Genomic DNA, 23,408 nt, shown 5'->3' with positions numbered 1-23,408 from the left:
AGATAAAGAATTCAGGATTTACATGCTTCAGATGATCTGGAGTATCAAGGAAGACATTAAACAGCAAAATCAGACAATGAAAGATCACTTCGACAACGAATTACGCAAACAAATCCAGGAAGCAAAGGATCAACTATACAGGGAGATAGAGGTTATAAAAAACAAACAAACAGAAATCCTAGAAATGCAGGAAGCAATAAACCAACTTAAAAACTCAATGGAGAATACTACCAGCAGAGTAGAACACTTAGAAGATAGAACATCAGACAATGAAGACAAAGTATTTCAACTGGAAAAGAACATAGACAGCTCAGCAAGACTGTTAAGAAACCATGAGCAGAACATCCAAGAAATATGGGATAACATTAAGAGACCAAACTTAAGAGTCATTGGGATACAGGAAGGTACAGAGCTCCAAACCAAAGGAATGAGAAGTCTATTCAATGAAATAATACAAGAAAACTTCCCAGACTTGAAGAATGAGACAGAACCCCAAATCCTAGAAGCCTATAGGACGCCGAATGTGCAAAATCATAAGAGATCCACACCTAGACACATCATAATGAAGATGCCCAACATACAGAATAAGGAGAGAATTTTAAAAGCTACAAGAGAAAGGAAGCAGATTACATTTAGGGGTAAGCCAATCAGGATAACAGCTGATCTGTCAACACAGACTCTGAAAGCTAGAAGATCCTGGAATAACATATTTCAAACACTGAAAGAAAATGGGTTCCAACCAAGAATTGTGTATCCAGCGAAATTAAGCTTCAGGATGGAGGATGAAATTAAAACCTTCCACGATAAACAAAAGTTAAAAGAATTTGCAGCTAGAAAACCATCTCTTCAAAACATCCTCGCCAAAGCATTACAGGAAGAGGAAATGGAAAATAACAATGAAAACCAACAGTGGGAGGTAGGACAGTAAAGGGGGGGGGGGAATAATCAAAGAGGAAAACAAACCATGTTTAGTAACAGAAATAAACAAATATGGCTGGAAGAACAACCCATATCTCAATAATAACCCTAAATGTTAATGGCTTAAACTCACCAATTAAGAGACACAGGCTAGTAGAATGGATCACAAAACAAGACCCAACAATATGCTGCCTGCAGGAGACGCATTTGATTGGAAAAGACATATATAGGCTGAAGGTGAAAGGTTGGGAAAAATCATATCACTCATATGGACTTCGGAAACAAGCAGGAGTGTCCATACTCATATCAAATAAAATAGATTTCAAGCCAAAGTTAATCAAAAGAGATAAAGAGGGACACTACATACTGCTTAAGGGAACCATACAACAACAAGACATAACAATCATAAATATTTATGCCCCAAACAATGGTGCAGCTATGTTCGTCAAACAAACTCTTCTCAAGTTCAAGAGTCTAATAGATCACCATACCATAATCATGGGAGACTTCAACACACCTCTCTCGCCACTGGACAGATCTTCCAAACAAAAGTTGAATAAGGAAACTATAGAACTCAATAACACTATTAATAACCTAGACCTAATTGACATATATAGAATATACCACCCAACATCAAGCAGTTACACTTTTTTCTCAGCAGCACATGGATCCTTCTCAAAAATAGATCATATATTATGTCACAGGGCAACTCTTAGACAATATAAAGGAGTAGAGATAATACCATGCATCTTATCTGATCATAATGGAATGAAACTGAAAATCAACGATAAAAGAAGGAAGGAAAAAGCATACATCACTTGGAGAATGAACAATAGGTTACTGAATGATCAATGGGTTATAGAAGACATCAAGAAGGAAATTAAAAAATTCTTAGAGATAAATGAAAACACAGACACAACATATCGGAATCTATGGGACACATTGAAAGCAGTTCTAAGAGGAAAATTCATTGCTTGGAGTTCATTCCTTAAAAAAAGAAAAAACCAACAAATAAATGATCTCATACTTCATCTCAAAATCCTTGAAAAAGAAGAGCAAAACAACAGCAAAAGAAGTAGAAGGCAAGAAATAATTAAAATCAGAGCTGAAATTAATGAAATCGAAACAAAAGAAACAATTGAAAAAATTGACAAAACTAAAAGTTGGTTCTTTGAAAAAATAAACAAAATCGACAGACCCTTAGCGATGCTAGCGAAGAGAAGAAGAGAGAGAACTCAAATTACTAGCATACGGGATGAAAAAGGCAATATCACAACAGACACTTCAGAAATACAGAAGATAATCAAAAACTATTTTGAATCCTTATACTCCAACAAATTAGAAGATAGTGAAGGCATAGATAAATTTCTTAAGTCATATGATCTGCCCAGATTGAGTCAGGAGGATATAGAAAACCTAAACAGACCAATATCAATTGAGGAAATAGAAGAAACCATAAAAAGACTTCCAACTAAGAAAAGCCCAGGTCCAGATGGGTATACAGCAGAATTTTACAAAACCTTTAAAGAAGAACTAATACCAATACTTTTCAAGCTACTTCAGGAAATAGAAAAGGAGGGAGAACTTCCAAATTCATTCTATGAGGCCAACATCACCCTGATACCTAAACCAGACAAAGACACTTCAAAGAAAGAAAACTACAGACCAATATCTCTAATGAACCTAGATGCAAAAATCCTCAATAAAATTCTGGCGAATCGGATACAAAAACATATCAAAAAAATTGTACACCATGATCAAGTAGGATTCATCCCAGGGATGCAGGGCTGGTTCAATATACGGAAATCAATAAATGTTATTCACCACATCAATAGACTTAAAAATAAGAACCATATGATCATCTCGATAGATGCGGAAAAAGCATTTGACAAAGTACAGCATCCCTTTATGTTCAAAACTCTAGAAAAACTAGGGATAACAGGAACATACCTCAATATTGTAAAAGCAATCTATGCTAAGCCTCAGGCTAGCATCATTCTGAACGGAGAAAAACTGAAGGCATTCCCTCTAAAATCTGGAACTAGACAGGGATGCCCTCTCTCTCCACTTCTGTTCAACATAGTTCTCGAAACACTGGCCAGAGCAATTAGACAGACAAAAGAAATTAAAGGCATAAAAATAGGAAAAGAAGAACTTAAATTATCACTATTTGCAGATGATATGATTCTATACCTAGCAGACCCAAAAGGCTCTACAAAGAAACTATTAGAGCTAATAAATGAATTCAGCAAAGTGGCAGGATATAAAATCAACACGCATAAATCAAAGGCATTCCTGTATATCAGCGACAAATCCTCTGAAATGGAAATGAGGACAACCACTCCATTCAAAATATCTTCAAAAAAAATAAAATACTTGGGAATCAACCTAACAAAAGAGGTGAAAGACTTATACAATGAAAACTACAGAACCCTAAAGAGAGAAATAGAAGAAGATCTTAGAAGATGGAAAAATATACCCTGTTCATGGATAGGCAGAACTAACATCATCAAAATGGCGATATTACCAAAAGTTCTCTATAGGTTTAATGCAATGCCAATCAAAATCCCAATGGCATTTCTTGTAGAAATAGAGAAAGCAATCATGAAATTCATATGGAAAAATAAAAGACCCAGAATAGCAAAAACAATGCTAAGCAGGAAGTGTGAATCAGGCGGTATAGCGATACCAGACTTCAAACTATACTACAGAGCAATAGTAACAAAAACAGCATGGTACTGGTACCAAAACAGGCGGGTGGACCAATGGTACAGAATAGAGGACACAGAAACCAATCCACAAAACTACAACTATCTTATATTTGATAAAGGGTCTAAAAGCATGCAATGGAGGAAGGATAGCATCTTCAACAAATGGTGCTGGGAAAACTGGAAATCCATATGCAACAAAATGAAACTGAATCCCTTTCTCTCGCCATGCACAAAAGTGAATTCAAAATGGATCAAGGAGCTTGATATCAAATCAGAGACACGGCGTCTGATAGAAGAAAAAGTTGGCTACGATCTACATACTGTGGGGTCGGGCTCCAAATTCCTCAATAGGACACCCATAGCACAAAAGTTAATAACTAGAATCAACAAATGGGACTTACTCAAACTAAAAAGTTTTTTCTCAGCAAAAGAAACAATAAGAGAGGTAAATAGGGAGCCTACACCCTGGGAACAAATCTTTACTCCTCACACTTCAGATAGAGCCCTAATATCCAGAGTATACAAAGAACTCAAAAAATTAGACAATAAGAAAACAAACAACCCAATCAACAAATGGGCCAAGGACCTGAACAGACACTTCTCAGAGGAGGACATACAGTCAATCAACAAGTACATGAAAAAATGCTCACCATCTCTAGCTGTCAGAGAAATGCAAATCAAAACCACCCTAAGATACCATCTCACTCCAGTTAGATTGGCAGCCATTAGGAAGTCAAACAACAACAAGTGCTGGCGAGGATGTGGGGAAAAGGGTACACTTGTACATTGCTGGTGGGACTGCAGATTGGTGCAGCCAATTTGGAAAGCAGTATGGAGATTTCTTGGAAAGCTGGGAATGGAGCCACCATTTGACCCAGCTATTCCCCTTCTTGGTCTATTCCCTAAAGACCTAAAAAGAGCATGCTACAGGGACACTGCTACATCGATGTTCATAGCAGCACAGTTCACAATAGCAAGACTGTGGAACCAACCTAGATGCCCTTCAATAGACGAATGGATAAAAAAAATGTGGCATTTATACACAATGGAGTATTACTCTGCATTAAAAAATGACAAAATCATAGAATTTACAGGGAAATGGATGGCATTAGAGCAGATTATTCTAAGTGAAGCTAGCCAATCCCTAAAAAACAAATGCCAAATGTCTTCTTTGATATAAGGAGAGTAACTAAGAACAGAGTAGGGTCGAAGAGCATGAGAAGAAGATTAACATTAAACAGGGATGAGAGGTGGGAGGGAAAGGGAGAGAGAAGGGAAATTGCATGGTAATGGAAGGAGACCCTCAGGGTTATACTGTGGAGGAGGTAGAGAGAGAGGAGGGGAGGGGAGGGGAGAGGTGGGGAGGGGGGAGGGTGGAGGATGGGAAAGGCAGCGAAGCACAACAGACACTAGTATGGCAATTTGTAAATCAATGGATGTGTAACTGATGTGATTCTGCAATCTGTGTATGGGGTGAAGGTGGGAGTTCATAACCCACTTGAATCAAAGTGTGGAATATGATATGTCAAGAAATTTGTAATGTTTTGAACAACCCACAATAAAAGTTAAAAAAAAAAAAAAAAAAAAATTCTCTAATAACTGATGAAGATAGTAGATTATAATTTCCTGAAGATGCATGGAAAATGGTATATTTTAACTAATTGTTAACAACTCACAAATTAATATCTTTTAATATATTGCTATGATTTTAAATTTGTATGAAAAAGAAACCCTAAAGCTAAAGAAACCAATTTGATAAGAGAAAGAGTCATGAAGACATAAGTTATAAACTAATGTCTCTCAATCCTGCCTGAAACTCTCTCATAAGAACAATATATTCAATATGTATTTATATGTAGCCAATGACACATTTCAAGGCCCCCAGTGTATGCCTGAAACCACAGATAATACCAAACCCCATAATTTAATTCCTTTTCTATCTTAACTAAGAACTTAGCGAGCATTATAGTCATAGATTTTTTTTTTTTTTTTTTTTTTTTTTGGTGGTGGTGGTGGTGGTGGGGAATACCAGGGATTGAACTCAGGGACACTCAGCCACTGAGCCACATACCCTGCCCTATTTTGTATTTTATTTAGAGACAGGGTCTCATTGAGTTGCTTAGCATCTTGTTTTTGCTGAGACTTGCTTTGAACTCAAGATCTTCCTGCTTCAGCCTCCCAAGCAGCCAGGATTACAAGCGTGTGCTACTGCACCTGGCATAGTCATAGATTTTGCAGTTTAAAGTGCAGCAGAAAAACTAGCACAGATTTCTCCTTCACAATTTCATGGATTGAAGACTTGTTCTTTCTGTATGTAGATCTTGGCAACCTCTGCATCAGATTTTTTTTCCTTATTAATTGCAGAATTTTCACTTTTTCAGAGGGTAAAGCACATTATGACTTCTCTTTAGTATATTTAAATCTCCAGTATCATTACTCCTGCACTTTGGGGCTATTGTTTTTTTTTTTTAAAAAGGGTTATTTCCATGCAAGAACTGCAATACCTCAAGGCAGTGGGCAGAATGGCTAGTAAGTAACTGATATGGAAGTAGCATATACAGTGTGGATACACTGGACAAAGGAATGATTCAGATCCTGGGTTGGGCAGAGCAGGATGGCACAAGATGTTTACACTCTGCACACTTAAACAACCCTAAGGGTAGTGAAGTACAGTGATAGAGCACAGCATCCAACAGTGACTGTCTAGTTAAGGGTGTGCCAGCTTTGTGACCTGCAGCAAGTAATGAAAACTCATCCATAGTTTCCATACTTCTAAAGAATTGAATGAAGTGATATAATATGAAACACTCAAAACAGTACCTGGCACATAACAAGTTTCTATGAAGTATTAGGTATTACTAATCTATGTGTGATCTTTTAATGATTACCAATATCCCAACTCAATTTCAGTACTGATTCCTCCCATCATATTCTTTGGTGACCATGTCTTTCTATGGAATTGGGTATTCCAAATAATATCAAATTGATTAAATTGTTTTGCAAAAATTAATGGAAAATGTAGGCCAAAAAAAGGCTGAAAAAAAGTAGTAACTTGTCTGAAAAGAACAATTTCAAAACAATAGTAATTGAAATGGTATAGTAATACTAAGATAAACTGCAGGATAACTCAAAAATTAAGATATTCGATGTTATATATTTGAAAATGTGTTCCTTTTCCAATTTTTCCTCTCTTGGTACATGATGCTTTTGTCCACACAGTTCCTTAAGTCAGCATTTTGGAACAATTCCAACAGCTTTCTCTTTTCCCCAATCTAATCCTATCAGTAAACGATGTCAGTGTCTTAACCCAAGGCATTATATTAAAACAAAAAAAAAAAATTAAGATTTTCAAGCTTGCTGAGAATCACAAAGGAGGAAATGAAAATTTCCACCAGCTGGCGGGGCTGACGAGATGAGCTGGGTTCAAAGGAGCTGGCTGCAACAACAATCTAAGAAAACAGCAAAGAAGCCACACAATACACAAACATGAGTTTTGAGGGTGGGACTGCTCTGTGACCCCAAGGGTCAGCTCCACACTGGATAGCAAAGAGCAAGAGAAAGAGTGCACTTAAAACCTCTCTATTTATTAGGGAAAATAATTAAATAGAATATTCCACCCAAATAAGGCAAAGGGTAGTGTTACAAGAAACAGGGGGTAGCCCAGTCCCATTGAGTGATGCCCAAACCTAGAACAGAGGCACTTCCTTGCCGAACGAAGGTAAGACCCACTTGCTTCACACAGCATGTGATGCCAGTTCAATACCCTCATTACTCAAGGCCTGGGGGTGGAGGGGTGCTTAGCTCCAGTGCACAGCTGTACCTGACAGAAAATTATTTCAAAATGGTGAAAATATTATCCCAAAATTGGTTAACTGGGAAACAAAACTATTTTCCTAACCATATCATATTCCAGATATTAAGGTATTGTTGTAGGGTCAGACGAGGCAAGGCACCCAAGATAGCAGGAGACAGTTTTATTTGGCTGCAGCCAGGTTCAGAGGGCACAGTTTCTTCTGTAATCAATACCCAGCATGTAAGGGGAGCGGCTCAGAAGTTCACAATCTGCAGAAGTTTACAATAAAGCAGCTTTTCTTTCACTATTTTGGGCAAGTTAACCCTTCAAGGGCAACACCTGAGAAGGGGAGAGCTTCTTCTCCCCCTTTCTTTCCTCCCCCTGCCAGCTGTTACCACGAAGCCCAATTGGTATCTTCTCTTCTCTTAGGAAGGTAGACATCTCTGTCTACCTGTGAAGCCCAGCTCAAGGCCAGAGGCCTTGTATGCACATTTTTACAAACTACTATACTGGATACAAGTTTGTGAAAAACTAGTAAGGGGGTGTCCAACACCTGGAGTGCTGATGTCTTCCTGGCCAGTGGCCAAGTAAAACGGGGCAACACAAAAATAGGAAGTTTATCTACATTGAACTCTTTTGCAGACTTTTTTGCTGACAATCCCAAAATTAGCCATGGTGAAGATTTCAGGAGAAGCCCCTTTAAGACTTTTCTGTGGAGGAAGGGGGTGACACTACAGTATCAAACATAAAATATTTAAAACCTTAATAACAACAAGAGAGTGCAAATATTTATCTGATCTTTCTCAAGTAGGCTGAGTCACTGTGAAATACTTTATGCAATAGTCTCCTCAATTTTCTCAAACTCCTCTCCAACCTCTCTACTCCTCTCCATATAGCATAGTCATCTGTTTTCTTTTTAATTAACTGTACATCTTCAGGCAGTCTAAACCCATTTCTGGAACTGATGATTTATTGAATTTATTGATTCATCATTATGCCACTATTTAACAAACTCCTTCGAAGTAAAGACAAAGGCATTAAATATGAATTATTTTCCATTCTGTTTCTAGACTGTTTTCAACCTAGTAGCTAATGAGTTCATAATGAGCAAGTCATCTGCAGCAAATGAGGACCCTGATTGTTCCTACTGCAATGCTGATCTTCATATTGATCTCAATACATCTTCCTAATTGCCTGGTGGGCAGCAGGGCTGTCATATGTAAAATAAATCTCCAGCTTTACTTGTTAGGCAGGGTTAAAATGAAGAGTAGTTGAAAGTTAATCGCAACTTCTCAAGAGGTTGGTTTCATTGCTAGCATTTTGACAGACATGGTGGGCTTTGCAGAATATACACTTTAACTAGATTATAGCTATGTACCTGATACACCAGCAGAAAGACCACAAATGTCTTCATCAGAAAGAAACCAGTCTTAAACACTCCTGAGGTCCAACTGAAACTCCATGCCACAATCAAATTCCACATCTTCTAGATTTAAACTCTGACCACAAGTTGAAACCCCGTGTAGTTTCCACCTGTAACACATTCACTGCAGGGAAATGAGCTGTCCATCACCCAGCTGAGGGGACACTCCTCCCTGAACTCAAGCATCTGCTTTCCATGTCTTGGGATGGGAAAAAGGAAGAGTCCTAATGGATTGTATGAATGAGAATGAAAGCCAGTTCAGGGGAAATTGAGATGCCAAATCAGGGGCCCACAGGGACCACAGGGACCACAAGGTACAGGATATAGGAGTGCACTCAATAAGGAGCATATCACCTGTGCATTTCACCCCAAGCTTTTAAATTTTCTTTTTCTTCCCCAATTTGGAAGTCTTTAGGTCTCTGACAGTAACTAAAGGAATGAAATAATTCCTGGGGCACTTTCCTAGAATAAACTCTCTAAAACACTGTAAAGGAGAACAATTAAGGAACATCAGTTCTTCCACAAAACTTGTCTAACTCAATATGACATTTTTCATGGTCTGAATTCCTCTGGGACTAGAGAAATAACAACTTCTTATTTTTTTTTAATCTTTTTTTTTTTTCACATTTAACTTCTCTGCAAGCAACACACATCTTACAACATACGTCAGAAGGAACTCTCCAGGCACTGGTAACATGGTAGTTCTCAATTTCTGCAGCATACTAGGGGACTTGAAAAATACTGATGTAGCAGGGCATGGTGGCACACGCCTGTAATCCCAGCTGCTCCAGAGGCTGAGGCAGAAGGATGGCAAGTTCAAAGCCAGCCTCAGAAATTTAGCAAGACCCTAAACAACTCAGTGAGACCCTGTCTCTGAATAAAATACAAAAATGGATGGGAATGTGGCTCAGTGTTTGAGCACCCTGGTTCAATTCCCAATACCAAAAGAGAGAGAGAGAGAGAGAGAGAGAGAAGGAAAAGGAAAAATACTGATGCAGACCAATAGTTTAATTGGTCTGGGATGCAGCCGAGAATCCGCATTTTTGTAAGTTCCCTAGGTAATTCTAAAGTGCATCTGGGGTTGAAAGCCCAGATATAAGGAATGAGTGGTGCATACACTCAGAAACAGTTGTTATTGCCTATATATTTGCAAAAATAATAAAATGGGGGTACCATTTCATCAGTCTTTCACTTCTGTTGAGTCATTTGCATTGATAGCTGGTAAACTTAAATTCACCTCAAAATTATCATGTAAAAGGTATTTTTAAGAGTCTATTAAAATGCAGCATAGAAAAGGTATCATATTTGTAAGAATAAACATACACTGGAAAATATAATTGAAGGCAGTAAAAATTGCCACCATGTTGAGAACAGATCACACATTTTTCAAATCCAGAAAAATTTGTTGACACCAACTGATTCTCCAAAGACTATCATTCAGATGTCCAAATCTGTCAAAAGCTTCCAGCTACTTTCCAGAAAAGTGCATTACTTCCAGTTTTTTATAGTTCAATTAACAGCAATAATACAAACAAAATAGCCAAAAGGAAGAGAAATACACAAAAAAATCCAACAGGATACTTTATTGAGCAGCATTATAGAAGCACTATTTGTCCTGATCATGTGCACTGAACATGCACATTATGTCATTACACATAACTGCCAGAGGCCACACTCAATGGACATTTCAGACCCCTGACATGTTTGTTAGCCTAAAGAAAAATGTACCTCATATTTTTTGGGGGGTGGGGGGATACATCCAAGCTCTTAGTTAGGATTCTTAAAGTTTCATACATTTCATATTGTACTTGATTTTGGTTTTCTAAAAAAAAAAAAAAAAAAGCTAATATTAAGTCAGTAGTGAATCTTACAATCTCTAACAAAATCCTCTTACAATTTAGGAATACCCTAACAAGTTGACACATACTGATTTCTGTTTTCCAGGCAATGTACTAAGGGCTTTACTGAATCATCTTACTTAGGCTTTCTGTACCCCCAACCCCACCCCTCCCCACCCCTCCCCACCCCCTTGGCATTGCTGGTGATTGAACCCAGGGCCTCACACATGCTGGGCTAGTGCACAACCACTGAGACACATACCCAGCCTCCGTATTTTTATTATTATTAACTGAAGCACAAAGAGGTTAAGTATCTTGCCTAAGGTCACACAGCAGGCAAATATAAAAGCCAGGATTTGAATCCAAACAGTCTAACTCTAGGGCCCATGCTTTAATCACTAGGTTATATGAAGGGTTTTTTTGTTTGTTGTTTTTGTTTGTGTGTGTGTGTGTGTGTGTGTGTGTGTTGTTTTATTGTTGTTTCTTTCTTCTTTTTGCACACAGTGTGTACTACATACAAGACAGTCAATAAATGTTTTATAATCATGTACTAGGTACTAAACGCTGTTGTAACTACTGGAGATGGCAGTAAATAAAATAGATGAAGTTTCTATCTTTTTAGAGCTGATATTCCAATAAAATACAGTGCAAATGGCAAATGGCTAAACAAAGATGGAGATAAATTAAAACAAATTTTAAATAGTAATAAATACTACACTGCAAATCAAACAAGCTAATGAGACAGAAAGTTATGAAGTGGTCAGCAATTGCCTCTCTGAGGAAGTGATACTGGAGCAGAAGGGGAAAGGGGCAGGGCGTGGTAAGAGCCCTTGAGGATGGAAGAAGCTCCGGAAGTCCCTGGAGCTACAGAAGAATCCCGAGGCTGACCAGAAGTGACAGGGAAGGCGGTGCCAGGTAAGGTTAAAGGGCGTGGGCGGGACTGAGGGGCTCCGCAGGCCAGTGTAGGGCGACCTAAAGACACAGCGGAGAGGTTTGAGGAGGTGAGGGGTGGCTCAGAAAGGAAGCAGCTCTATTCTGCTACCCTCCCTATCCCCCCCCACAACTGACACTAGGATCGCTGTATGTATACACATGGCTGTATAACCAATGTGATCCTACAATTTGTACACGTGGAAAATGAGAATTCATACCCTATTTGAATCAAATGTATGATATGTCAACATCATTGTATTGTCTTGAGCAACTAATTAAAAAAAGAAAGAAAGAAAAAGAAAGGAAACAGATCTCCCAGGACAGCTCTGGGGATGGAAGAAGCAGAGACTGAAGAACCTCTGGTCTTATCAGAGCTCCCAAAGGAGCAAAAAGCTCCTGCTCTTTCTCATCTTTCAGTCTCTTTGCTCAAGATTTAATGTCAGAAGAACGTGACTGATTTTGCCTGGGTCCGGTGTCTTCCTCTTGGCTGCGGGAGGAGGAAAGGGGGCACATCAGAACTTCCGAATCTCAGCCACTGATCCAGTCTTGAGTGGTGTTTCCAGAAAAGGGTCGATGCTGGGCAGCAAAACGGGCAAGGTTTCCCCACACCATGATGAAGAATTTGGATTAATCCCAAGTGTAGCAGGAAGCCGGAGGTGGGTCTTATATAAAGCAAAGACAGGTTACATCTTTGTAGAGTTTGAATGAATGAATTCTGCTTAAGTCTGTGTCTTTGATTTCTGGGATATGTTCTCATTTATTTTTCTTTTTTTTTTTTCTCAAAATAAAGTGTTTTAGAAATAAGAGAAAGCAAAGAATCATTTACAATCTCAGCAGAGAATAAACAGTGAGAAGAAAAATTCTCTTCTGTATTGACTTTATGTCTCCGAATGCCAAATGCTCAGGAATAATCTAGCTCAAAAACGGCGCTTCCACAACTCAGCAGAAACTGGGGCCGCAGCCAACTTACTGGATACATCTTTTCCAAGCAATGAATACAAGATTTTGCTGCCTCTCAACTACTTGACTCTGAGCTGGGAATATTTTCTTACGGCATAAATACCACACAACTGGTAAAACAAAAAACAAAACAAAATGAATTTTATTCTTGAGTATTACTGATCTGAAAATCTGTGTCAACATAGACTCTGGGGTCACAGAAACCTAGTTCCTGGTCCAAGTCAACCACTTAGAAGATATGAGCTTAAATAAGTTAATTAACCTTCCCAGCATTAGTTTCTAAAACTAAATTGGAGATAACAATACCTACACCATACGGTGTTTGTGAGGATTATGTTAGAAAATATGTTAACCATCTAATCCAGTACCTCACTGGGATTCTGCTTGGTTAAGCCCTTGTTTATCTTTGCATTGGAGAATGGTCAGTATTGACTAAATGTACATTGCCATTGTGTTTGCAGTGAGGATGTAGATGGAAATAAATGGTTTCCAAAGGGTTTGGCTTTTAAAACTCTAAAAGATCTATATTCCTTGATTCTCATTCTTACCATTGCTTCCTAGGTCAGGTAATAATAATTGCTACCATTAACTTAGGGCTCATAGTATGCCAGGCACTATTTTAAGTGCTTCATATTTATTAATTCATTTAATCTATGCAACACCATCATGAGGTTCTGTTAGGGTCCATAAACAAGTCAAGATGGTGCCTGGCACTTTGCCAGAGGGAGTGGTTTGTGAAGTAACACGAGCGAGCCATTAAGATAATGGAGATTCCTTAATGACTGACTGCTGTATCTAGTTTATGTCGATTGAGTTAAGCTGTGTGTAATTAAGATGATGAGGATTCCTTGATGACTGATTGATGTATCTAGATGTTAATTGAAACAAGCTGTGAATTCAGTTATGTATATATACCCTTGCTGTCCTACAATAAAGCGGCTCCTGCTGTGTCAACCTTCACGAATTCCTTGTCACTCGCCCCCGGTTATTTCGCCCAGTCAGACTGCGGCAAGGTTGAGGTTGGCATTGTTATATTCCATTTTTAAATGAAGGAAATATATTTTCCCAAGTTCTTAAAGTGGGTAGATGACAGAGCTGGGATATGAACCTCCACTTGTCAGTTCTGGAGTCCTTCACTCTTAAGCATTTTTTTCTACTTTCCAAATAGCAGAGAAATGTTAATCCATGCATGATCTCAGTAAGCCACACAACTCCTTTCCTCTCTGAAAAGCTGTTGCACTTGGGATTTGGAATTACAAATGAAAACTCCCAATTTTAGAATTCTGTGTGTTTTGTGAATCCTCAAAAATAGATTTAAAGAAGTTTCCGTTTTAACAGTGCTTTATGTGAATATAGCAGAGACCAAGTCTTCTTCAATATTGTTCCATGCACCCCTGGTGCCTATAAGCTGTTCCGTGGACATATGAACAAACCAGCTACAACTACCCATGCACATGTCTATAATCTAGTCATGGACCAAGCCCTGTAGGCTCAATCTACTCACAGAGGTAGCAGGTATAACATGAAGGAAACATTAGCAACTGGGATCACACAGTGGTCTAGGAGTAGAAGGAAGTAGCCCCTCTTCCCATGTGCCCATTAAAATAGATTTAAATGATCTCCATCCAGAATCTGGAGAAATTCTGATAGAGACCTAGTCTCCTTGCAAGCTGGCGTTGGCCCTGTGGAGGATCACAGAGACACTGTAAGGAAGCTCTCCTCTCTAAGGTTTTATTTCTACCTAATGATCTGGATGATGGAGAACAAGGGAAGCCTCAGGCAATCCCAAAACAAGCAAGGTGTCTCCTTGGCACCCTCTCTTTTTCCTTTCTGTGCCAACCACTTCCCACCAGGAATACAGAATCCATATCTGAAAGCTTCCAACAGCTGCAATTTACCCCATGACTCTGAAGCCACACTCAGCTCCATCTCAAATTTTCATTTCCCCCATTAATCAAACATCCCACTCTTCAATGTCCAGGTTATTGCCAATCAAGGTAATAATCTCCAATATGATTTATTACAACTTCACATTAAGAAATCCAGTTTAAACTTCCTAAAATGCTCTGACTGAATTTCTAACACTACCAAAACTTTTAACCATTGGACAGTGTCTAAAAACTTTGACATACAGGAGGCTAGACTGTGAAACTCAACTGTGGTCAAGACATGAAGAGAACTTGTTGAAATAAACAGGCTCCACCCTCTGGGACAGAAGAGCCACCTGGGAAGGAGACAGAAGGAAGCTCATGTCATCCCAGTTTCAGCAGCCAGCTCAGAAATGTGCAAAATGGCACCCAGGCAGCCATGTGAGAGCCTCTGCCATATGGCCAAGAGGGTGCCCACCTTTCACCCATGTCCTGCACAGGCTATGGAAATGGGGTTCCCCTCAGTGGAATGGGCTGGCTGAGAAATAAAAGCTAAAAAAAATAGAACAACAAAAAAACCACAGGACACAGAAAGTAGTTTCAAGAGCGAGGAGAGGATAGGCAATCTACTCTGGCAAAATGGAGCCCTCCAGCTTGCTTTATTTGTATCCGGAGACATCAAAGGCAGGGATAAGGCTTCAAGAGCAGAGTCTTGCTTCCTGGTGTCTTTTAGTCAGCAGGTTGATTGACATCTTGGTAGGTCACATCCATCTCTGGCAGAGCTTGGTGGGGAGTTCACCTGCAGCTGGCCGTCAATCCCTGTGGGGGTGCCACGGGAGGTTCCCAATGCCAGATGTATTCCCTCATTAGGCAGCTATGCGCAACATAATCCACACATAGCCCAGGGAGGACTCTGACACCCACCTCCTCCTTTTGCATTCATTCAGGATGATCCCTCAGTCCCTTGCAGTAACGACATAGCAGGAGACAGCAGGTATGTTGTGCTGAGGGGTGATGCTGGCCTAGGAGGGCTGAGATGGAAAGAGCTTCAGAGGCCAGCCATGCTCAGGATATTTTGCTCAGATTTTTAAGGACAGAAATCCCCTTTTTCAGACTAAAAGAGAGGGAGCAAGGAGCAGAATGGCTAGAAGGATAATTTCTAAAACTCTAGCTGTTCCTACCTGAAGGACACGAGAAAACTGCTCTCAGAGAAAACTGGGAAGGAGACAGAAGGAAGCTCATGTCATCCCAGTTTCAGCAGCCAGCTGAAATTTTTTCTTCTTTTCCCTCCTTTTTTGTTAAAATGCTTTAATGGAACCCCTGATTATGCAAAAGGAAAACCCAGCCCAGTTCCACAAGGGTAATTGAGAGAATGTGAAGCTAAATTAATCTGTATAGTAATGTGTTTCATCTTTGTGCAGATGGAATTGGGCATGGGGGTTGTTTGTTTTTATTTTAAAGGACTTTTACCTCCTGATTAGTTTGGAGCCTCAAGGGAAGAGGAGATGGAAAAAGCCACTCTAATCCAACAGGGTAGAATCCAGGAACTTGGAAGCAGAATAAAACCTAAGGAAAGATAGCCATTAAGGAATACTCTCTGACAGCTTTTGTCTAGCAGTCTTTGGACAAAGTGATGTCTGTTATCCAGTTTTAAAACATTTCCTATTCTGTGCAACATTTCTCTTCCATGACCTGCCAAGCCTTTAAAGAAGCTTCCTTAATTTATATAGATCAGTGTCAGCCTTAAGTAAGAAGTGTCTATATGATGGAGACTGAGTGATTTGAGGTTAGGAGAGTAAACCAAATGGGCAAGACTGATGGGGAAGAAGCCAGCACGTAAGCAACACATTTCATTAATATTTCTTCTAACACACAGTGTTCTCAGGAAGGAGAACTGACTATGTAAATAAAAAATCTTTCAACTTCACTACATATTTATACCTATATTTAAGTTTTATTTTATTTCTTGTATTGACTCTTTCCCCCGCCCCTTTGTGGGTCAGTTCTGTCCAAAAAATACACTCCTGTCATGCTATTAGTTTTCCTCAAATGTCTGGCTCTGTGTTTAGGGGATGTTGAACTAGATTGGTACTAGGAATGTTTTTCCATCTCTTGGTGGCAATAGGATGTTTCAGGCAGAGAAGGATATGGACTGAACAAGTAGACAGTCATTCTTCAGGTAGTGTCCCTGATTCTCTGGTGGCTATAATTTACCTGTTTCTCCTGACCAAGCCTCTGGTCTCAGAGCCTCACATTTGAATAGACCCACTCAAAGAGTCATATTCCCAGCTTTATCCTAATGGCCACTGTGAAAGCAAAGGCAGTGATTCATCTGGTAACTTAATTTCCCAGTGGGTCATGATGTCAGGACACCCAGAATCACCCTCATCTTCAGTGATTTTCTAGAAGGAATTACAGGACTCTGAAATAGTTACATTCACAGTTACAGTTTATTGCAATAAAAGGATACAAAACAAAATCAGCAAAGAAAAGTGTCACAGTGGGAAAAACCTGGAGGGAACTAGGCACAAGCTTCTAGATTTCTCTCTAGAGAACATATTTCATTCCTCTAGCAATCACATGGCAACATTCATTCCCTGTCTACTTGGGAAGTTCACTAGGTTTCATTCCTAAGATTTTTACTGGGGGCTAGTTGCACTGGAACCCTCTGCCTAGCACATTCTATGATTCCAGATTCCCAGAAGGAAAATGGGAGCTCAGCATAAAACATAGTTTGGGGGTGGGGTTGTGGCTCAGTGGCAGAGTGCTCGCCTAGCATGTGTGAGGCACTGGGTTTGATTCTCAGTACCATATGTAAATAAATAAAATAAATAAATAAAGGTCCATCAACAACTAAAAAACATATTTAAAAAAACAGTTGTGCAGCAGGGCGCTGTGACGCAGGCCTGAAATCCCAGCGGCTTGGGAGGTTAAGGCAGGAGGATGGAGAGTTCAAAGCCAGCCTCAGCAACAGAGAGGCAATAAGCAACTCAGTGAGACCCTGTCTCTAAAAAAATACAGAAAAGGGCTGGGGATGTGGCTCAGTGGTTGAGTGCCCCTGAATTCAATCCCTAGTACCAAAAAAAAAAAAAAAAAAAAAAAAAAAATGTGCAGTCTAGGCACAGTAAACCAGTAGTGAAGACACTACTGAAATCCAACTTCCCAGGTGCTGGCCATGAGCCAAACTTGCAAGTAGGTCTTCTAAGGACAACTGTCTCAGGGCTTTGATACTAGCTCTGCACAGTCATTCAGACATCTCTCTCCCCAGCACTCCCCTGGGAGTTGTTCTGGATTCCATTGTGTAAACTCAAGTCTTGGAGACCCTGTAAGGGACTGCAGGATTCCTGGTTCTATTCAGTTTTGTCATCAGCATATAAGAAGTTCTTAAAAGTATATGTGTTGAATAAATGATCTCTTTTTAAAATGGGTAATCAAAAGTTGAAAGAAAATAACTCTAAAATATTAATTAAGGATAATGCTATTCCATATGATTTTTATTCTTTATATTTTTCTATGCTTTCCAATTTTCTAGAATAAACACAAGCTATTTTATATTTAGAAAACAGTAAAAATGTTTGTTTCTAACAAATTTTCTAAGCAATTTTTCTATAGATCAGATGCCAACTCTGCAGGGTGAGACCCACTGGGTAACTTTCACTCCAGGAACACTTTAAGTCACAGACATGCCAGGTGAAGTCCACATCACAAAGAATTTGTCTCTTGGACGTTAATCTCAACACCATTCCCTTCCACTTACTCTTCATAGTTTAAACTTATGAAACACAACAATCAATGCTCCAAACAGATTTGTTAACTTATTACTAAAAATTCGGTAACACCCTGATGTTTTCCAGTGTTCAGTGGTAAGTGTTGTAAATAGTGAGTGCTGTAATCAACTTTTAACCATCTTCACAAATAGACAGAAATCATCTTTTAATTAAAAATTACTTTCCTAAGCATATCTTCGTGGAGCTAATATTAAAAATTAATTTGAGGTATCTTAAAAATGTTTTTGGTGGCAATGAAAGAGTACCCTAAAACTTTTTTTTTTTTAAATTTGGAACAAGCAATGCAGTAGTTTATATTACTACCACTTATTCTAACTTACGCCAACTAATAAGATTTAACATTGATAAATATCAAAATTATAAGTACCCAGATTCTCTAAATAATGCCTACATTTATTCTAGCCTCCTTGTCAAATGTACTTTCTTCATTGTTGTAATACCTTCAAAAGAACTGTACATCTGTACCCAAATGTCTTAGTTATTTTTCCATTGCTGTAACAAAATACTTGAAGCTAGATATTTTTTCAAAGGTTTGCTGGGTACAGTGGTGCATACCTGTAATCCCAGTTACTTGGAAAGTTGAGGCAGGAATATCACAAGTTTAAGGCCAGTCTCAGCAACTCACCAAGACCCTGGTCAAAATAAAAAATAAAAAAGGCAGAGGAAGTAGCTCAGTGGAAGCTCACTTGGGTAGCACGCATGAGGCCCTGGATTCAATTCTCAGTAGCACCATTAAAAATAAATAAATAGGTTTATTTAGCTCAGTCTTAGGGGCTGAAAATCTAAGATTGGACAGTCTCGTTGGTCCAGACTCTGGAGAGGGCCTTCTTAGTGAGAGCATGTGCCAGAAGAGAGGGGCCAATCACATGGCAGGACAGAAGACAGGAGGGATTCAGGGGCCAGGCTTGCTCCTTTTATAACAACTCCTGAGAAAACTACAGTAATCCCTTCTGAGGGCAGTGTCCCCAGTGATATAACCACCTTCAGCTAGGCCCCCATCTCTTAAAGTCTCCACCACCTCAACAGTGCCACTCTGGGGAACACACTCCCAGCACATGAGCCTCTGGGGGGCACATGCAAAAGAGATCCCAACCACAGCACCAAACTACATTCTCCACATGAGGAAGAAAAAAAAAGGATCTCATGAAAACATATATCAGATCTAGTAATCATATTCCCCACAGAAACGAGAGAATGTGTGCAGGAAAAAAAAATGTGCAAAAGTGGCTATGGCGATTTTGCTCATAAAAAGCAAAAACTGGATGCAAATCAAATTTTCATCAGCAGTAAAATGGATACATAAAATGGTGCTACATTCATATAACAGACTACAAGACCACGATGAAAGCATGTCTGTCAGGAAGATAAAAGAAACTTCAAACAAAATACTGAGTAAATGAAGTCAGACGAATAGAGATGTGCTGTATGATTCCATTTATACAAAGATTAAAACAGGCAAAATAATTTGAAGCATTGGAAATCAGGATACCAATTACCCATAGAAGAAAGAGTGACTAGAAGTGGGGGCACAGGAGGAGCTTCTGAGATTCTCAAAACATTCTACAGTTTAGTGTAGGTGGGGTTTACATGAGTCATTCATTTGTACTACAAACTTTTTATATACCTGTCTGTAGATGTTTTACTCCTATAAAAAATTTACCACCCCCTAGAAAAAGAGGTTTACAGAGAGCTTATACATCCTAAGAAGCACCATTTATTTAAGTTCAACTAGTAAATATCTCTAAGAACATGGATGGCTACATATATAATGTATAATATATATATATATATATATGACATATCATATATGATCTATATGTATCATGCATATTTCTCCAGTCCTCTTGAGTCTGAATCAGAGGACATTCCATTAATATCCAACATGAATGTCACTCACTCGTTCTTGCCTGCACTTGCCTTACCAAAACCTCTGTGCCCGGTATCCCATGTTCTGCACTTCTGGGAGTGTCCAGAAGGTGTCCCCATGAGCTCACACTCTGCAGGCACATCCTCTTCCAAGGCACCAGGGTTCACCCAGATCCTCCTCCAAGCTATGCAGAAGAGGATAGAAGACAATGAATGACTCACCTGTTCCTGTTGGACGGCACTACAGTGTTTCTGGGATCTGAGTATTTTATATAAAACTTAGTGAGAAGATTAAGTGTACTGACAGCCCTACTTACCCCTGTGGTATACTTACTTCTAGATAGTTGGACCAAGGATCAGAGTCAAGAAACTGCCATAATGTCATCATCAGACTCAGGGATTCCCTCCGACAAGCTTTCCCAGTAAAGCTAAGCACCAACTCTATCTGCCTTTAGGTTGAGTTCTCACCTAGGAAGCTTCTCATCCCTTGAGAGCCACCCACAGATGGCTAAACTGCCCATGTATATCTATATTCCAGCAATGGGCACGACCAAACATCTTTACCATGTGACTCCATCTCCCTGGAGCACGCTGACTTCACTCAGGCCTGTCTCATGAGTTCACAGATGGCTTGAAGCCCTGTGCTAGACTCCAGCAGAGGCCCCTGTAGTTATTCTAATCCTGTAAATTGAAATGGTTGACTGGCAGGCCCATGCCACTCATATATAAAACATTGAATATTTTCTAAATCTAGCATAAAAATATTAAAATCCCATGCATTTTTCCATTTTTAAATTTTCTCCAGTATTCTCTATCAAAATAAATGATTTCTTTAGATTTCAATATATTTATATCTAAGATTTTGGGAGAGATAAAGTGCCAACTACCTTATACTCTGGATAAAATGATAAGAAAACAATTTTCATTTATCTTCTTCATATTATGGGTCATTCTTTCAAAGGGTTTTGGTGCATGAATATCTGTAACAAAGAGAAAACTAAAGCATGATTAAAATTGCAGTCACATCCGCAACCACTTGCTTCCCTGAAATGTGTCCCAACAGCGAATTCCTCCACCTGCTGGTGCCAGCCTGTCTCTGCAGTTCATACACCATTCATCAAAAATATCTCATGAAATGGAGTAGTGTGCAATTCCAGATCTTCATCTTAAAATGTATTATGATTAAATGACGAAGATATTCTAATTCAAGAGAGTGGTGTAATAAAATGGAACTTCCAAAAAGAGAAAAAATACTCTGCTTTCTCTTCAGATCCTATAAATCTTTTGCCTTTTACTAACGATTTCCATAGAGAAACAGTTATTTTCATTTGGTTTCCTGTGACCTTAGATAGCACTTCAGGTCCGGGACACTTGTTTTTTTCTTATGATAGTCCGATGGTCTACTTTGTATTTTCTTGTGAATGTGGTACCTTGAACTAATTTTAATGTTTTGGGGAAGGCAGAGACCAAACATCTTTCAAACACAGAGCCTTGTATATCTAATGATTGCTGTTCATTCAGTGATTGCTTTATTGATGTTCTAAATTGACAAATGCTTCCAGATCATTTTCTCATCCAGGATATGACCATAGTGGAGTCCTATAGTACAGCTATAAAACCTAGGTCAGGTTGCAAAGTGACAATTCCCAAAATAAACATATGGACTTATATTTATAAGTATAAGGCAGAAAGGGTAAGAAAACAAGAAAGACAGTTCCCAGAAAATGGAGCCCTGGAGTGACAACATTTCTGGTTTCTATATAGTCAATCTGATTTACTGATATATTCCAAATGACCAGCACAATGCTGCACACACATAGTAGGTGCTGAACAAATATTGTCATAAATAAACCAAAAAGTTGAAATGTTGAATTTGAAAATTGGGCTATACACAGCTTCGCTTAACAAATTACAATCCATCTAAGACAACAAGAAATGAAAACAAAAAAGAGTCCTGAGTCTGTGTATGACATTAGCTTTTAATATAACACCCAGATGCCCAGCCTTGAAAATATTAATTGAGAGAAAGCCATTCTCTCTTTGGATTTCTGGAGGTTTAAAGCTAACAAATGTAACCCATCTGTATCTAAGCATCTTACTAGTTAGAACTTTAAAGGCAGATAATTACACAGTTCTGATTAAGTTAGAGTATTTAGCATTTGAGAAGCTAGGGGTTTGATTCTTTAGGTTTGGCCCCCTCCATGGAACAAAATTCTGAAAACTAATACTGCTTGTTTTGTATGGCTGATTCTGGCAATTAATCAATTGTGTGCAAAGGGCAGGTCAAAACATGGACAGGAGAAGTTTACTTTCACAGCGGCCCTGGGTCAAGGTGACAGGCGGCCATCCCTTGAGCATGTCTGCTGAAACCCTGTGCTTAGCACATTTTTCACTTCCTTTCCTCGGTCAGGATTTGTTCATGTCGGTTTGCAAAACTTTCCCAGAGTTAATCTCCTCATTCTTTCCCATACACGGTTGAAAGCCTTTTCTGAAATGTGAGTCTTGTTGCAGGAATAGTGATACCAGAGGGTGAAGCAAATGCATGCAGTAGACAGACCCTGTTGTGCAAGGCACACAGTTTATAACTTTTATATTATTCTGAGTCCTCCAAGAAGGAGAAAACTTTTATCTCAATCAGTCCACTCAACTCAGGTCCCCCAAGCAAGGCTGCCCTAGTGTCAAGTGGCTGGGATATGGGATGGGATGCCTCCAGACTTTCTTCCTGACCACTTGGGTATTCTCTGAATCAGCCTTCAACCAGTGGCTGCCCTGAGTCTCCCTGGAGATAGGGAGTCCTTGTAAACATGCCTAAATCCAGATTGCTGAGAGTCTCCAAGAAGACACTTTCTCCCTGGGCTCCTACTACCTGCCCTGGATTTTCCTAGGAAATGGAGCTAAGGTCCCTTGCTTCTCTGAGATACTCAGGCTACCTGGGATCTCTGCTGCCTCCTCAGGAAAGCAAGTCTCAGGCTCCTCACTCTGAAAGTTGCTCTTTCTCTTCTCCCCATACCCCTATATCATCTTCTCACCACCACCTCACTCTCCTCAGACCCTTGCCCCTCATTCTTGACTTCTGCATGTTAACGCACAGTTTCAAACCAGGAAGGTTCATGTCTTTCTTCAGAGCTCATAAGCACTTCGGGAAAAAGTAAAATATTGGGAGAAAATAAAAAATTAATACTTCAAAATGTAATCCTCTCCCAGAAGTTTACATTTCCATAATGCCTTTAGCCTTTTCTCTCATGTCTCTACTCATGGTTTTTCTAAGCTAAGCCATCTTGCAGAGTGAAAAGGACAAGGAGCATTACTC

The 23,408-nt window shown here is 39.3% G+C and overlaps 1 protein-coding gene across 3 annotated transcripts in view; it reads right to left on the bottom strand.

Moving 5' to 3' along the window:
* Positions 1-16,875: 16,875 nt before the first annotated feature.
* Abhd12b (abhydrolase domain containing 12B) overlaps positions 16,876-23,408 on the bottom strand; it is a 91,341-nt gene continuing 84,808 nt past the window's right edge. Inside the window, exons 15-16 of one of the 3 annotated variants that reach the window (XR_011706610.1) lie at positions 20,155-21,078; positions 16,876-18,864 (exon numbers count right to left, since the gene is read on the bottom strand). The gene's annotated coding sequence lies outside the window, so the exon portion shown is untranslated. Of the gene's footprint in view, positions 21,079-23,408 lie in introns of all 3 variants that reach the window. The other 2 variants (XR_011706609.1, XR_011706611.1) reach the window with 2 other exon arrangements.

The sequence above is a fragment of the Marmota flaviventris genome, chromosome 2 (assembly GCF_047511675.1).
Source record: "Marmota flaviventris isolate mMarFla1 chromosome 2, mMarFla1.hap1, whole genome shotgun sequence".
Classification (NCBI taxonomy): Eukaryota; Metazoa; Chordata; class Mammalia; order Rodentia; family Sciuridae; genus Marmota; species Marmota flaviventris.
The sequence above is the reverse complement of the archived record's forward strand: the minus strand, read 5'-3'. Positions and strand labels throughout refer to the sequence as shown.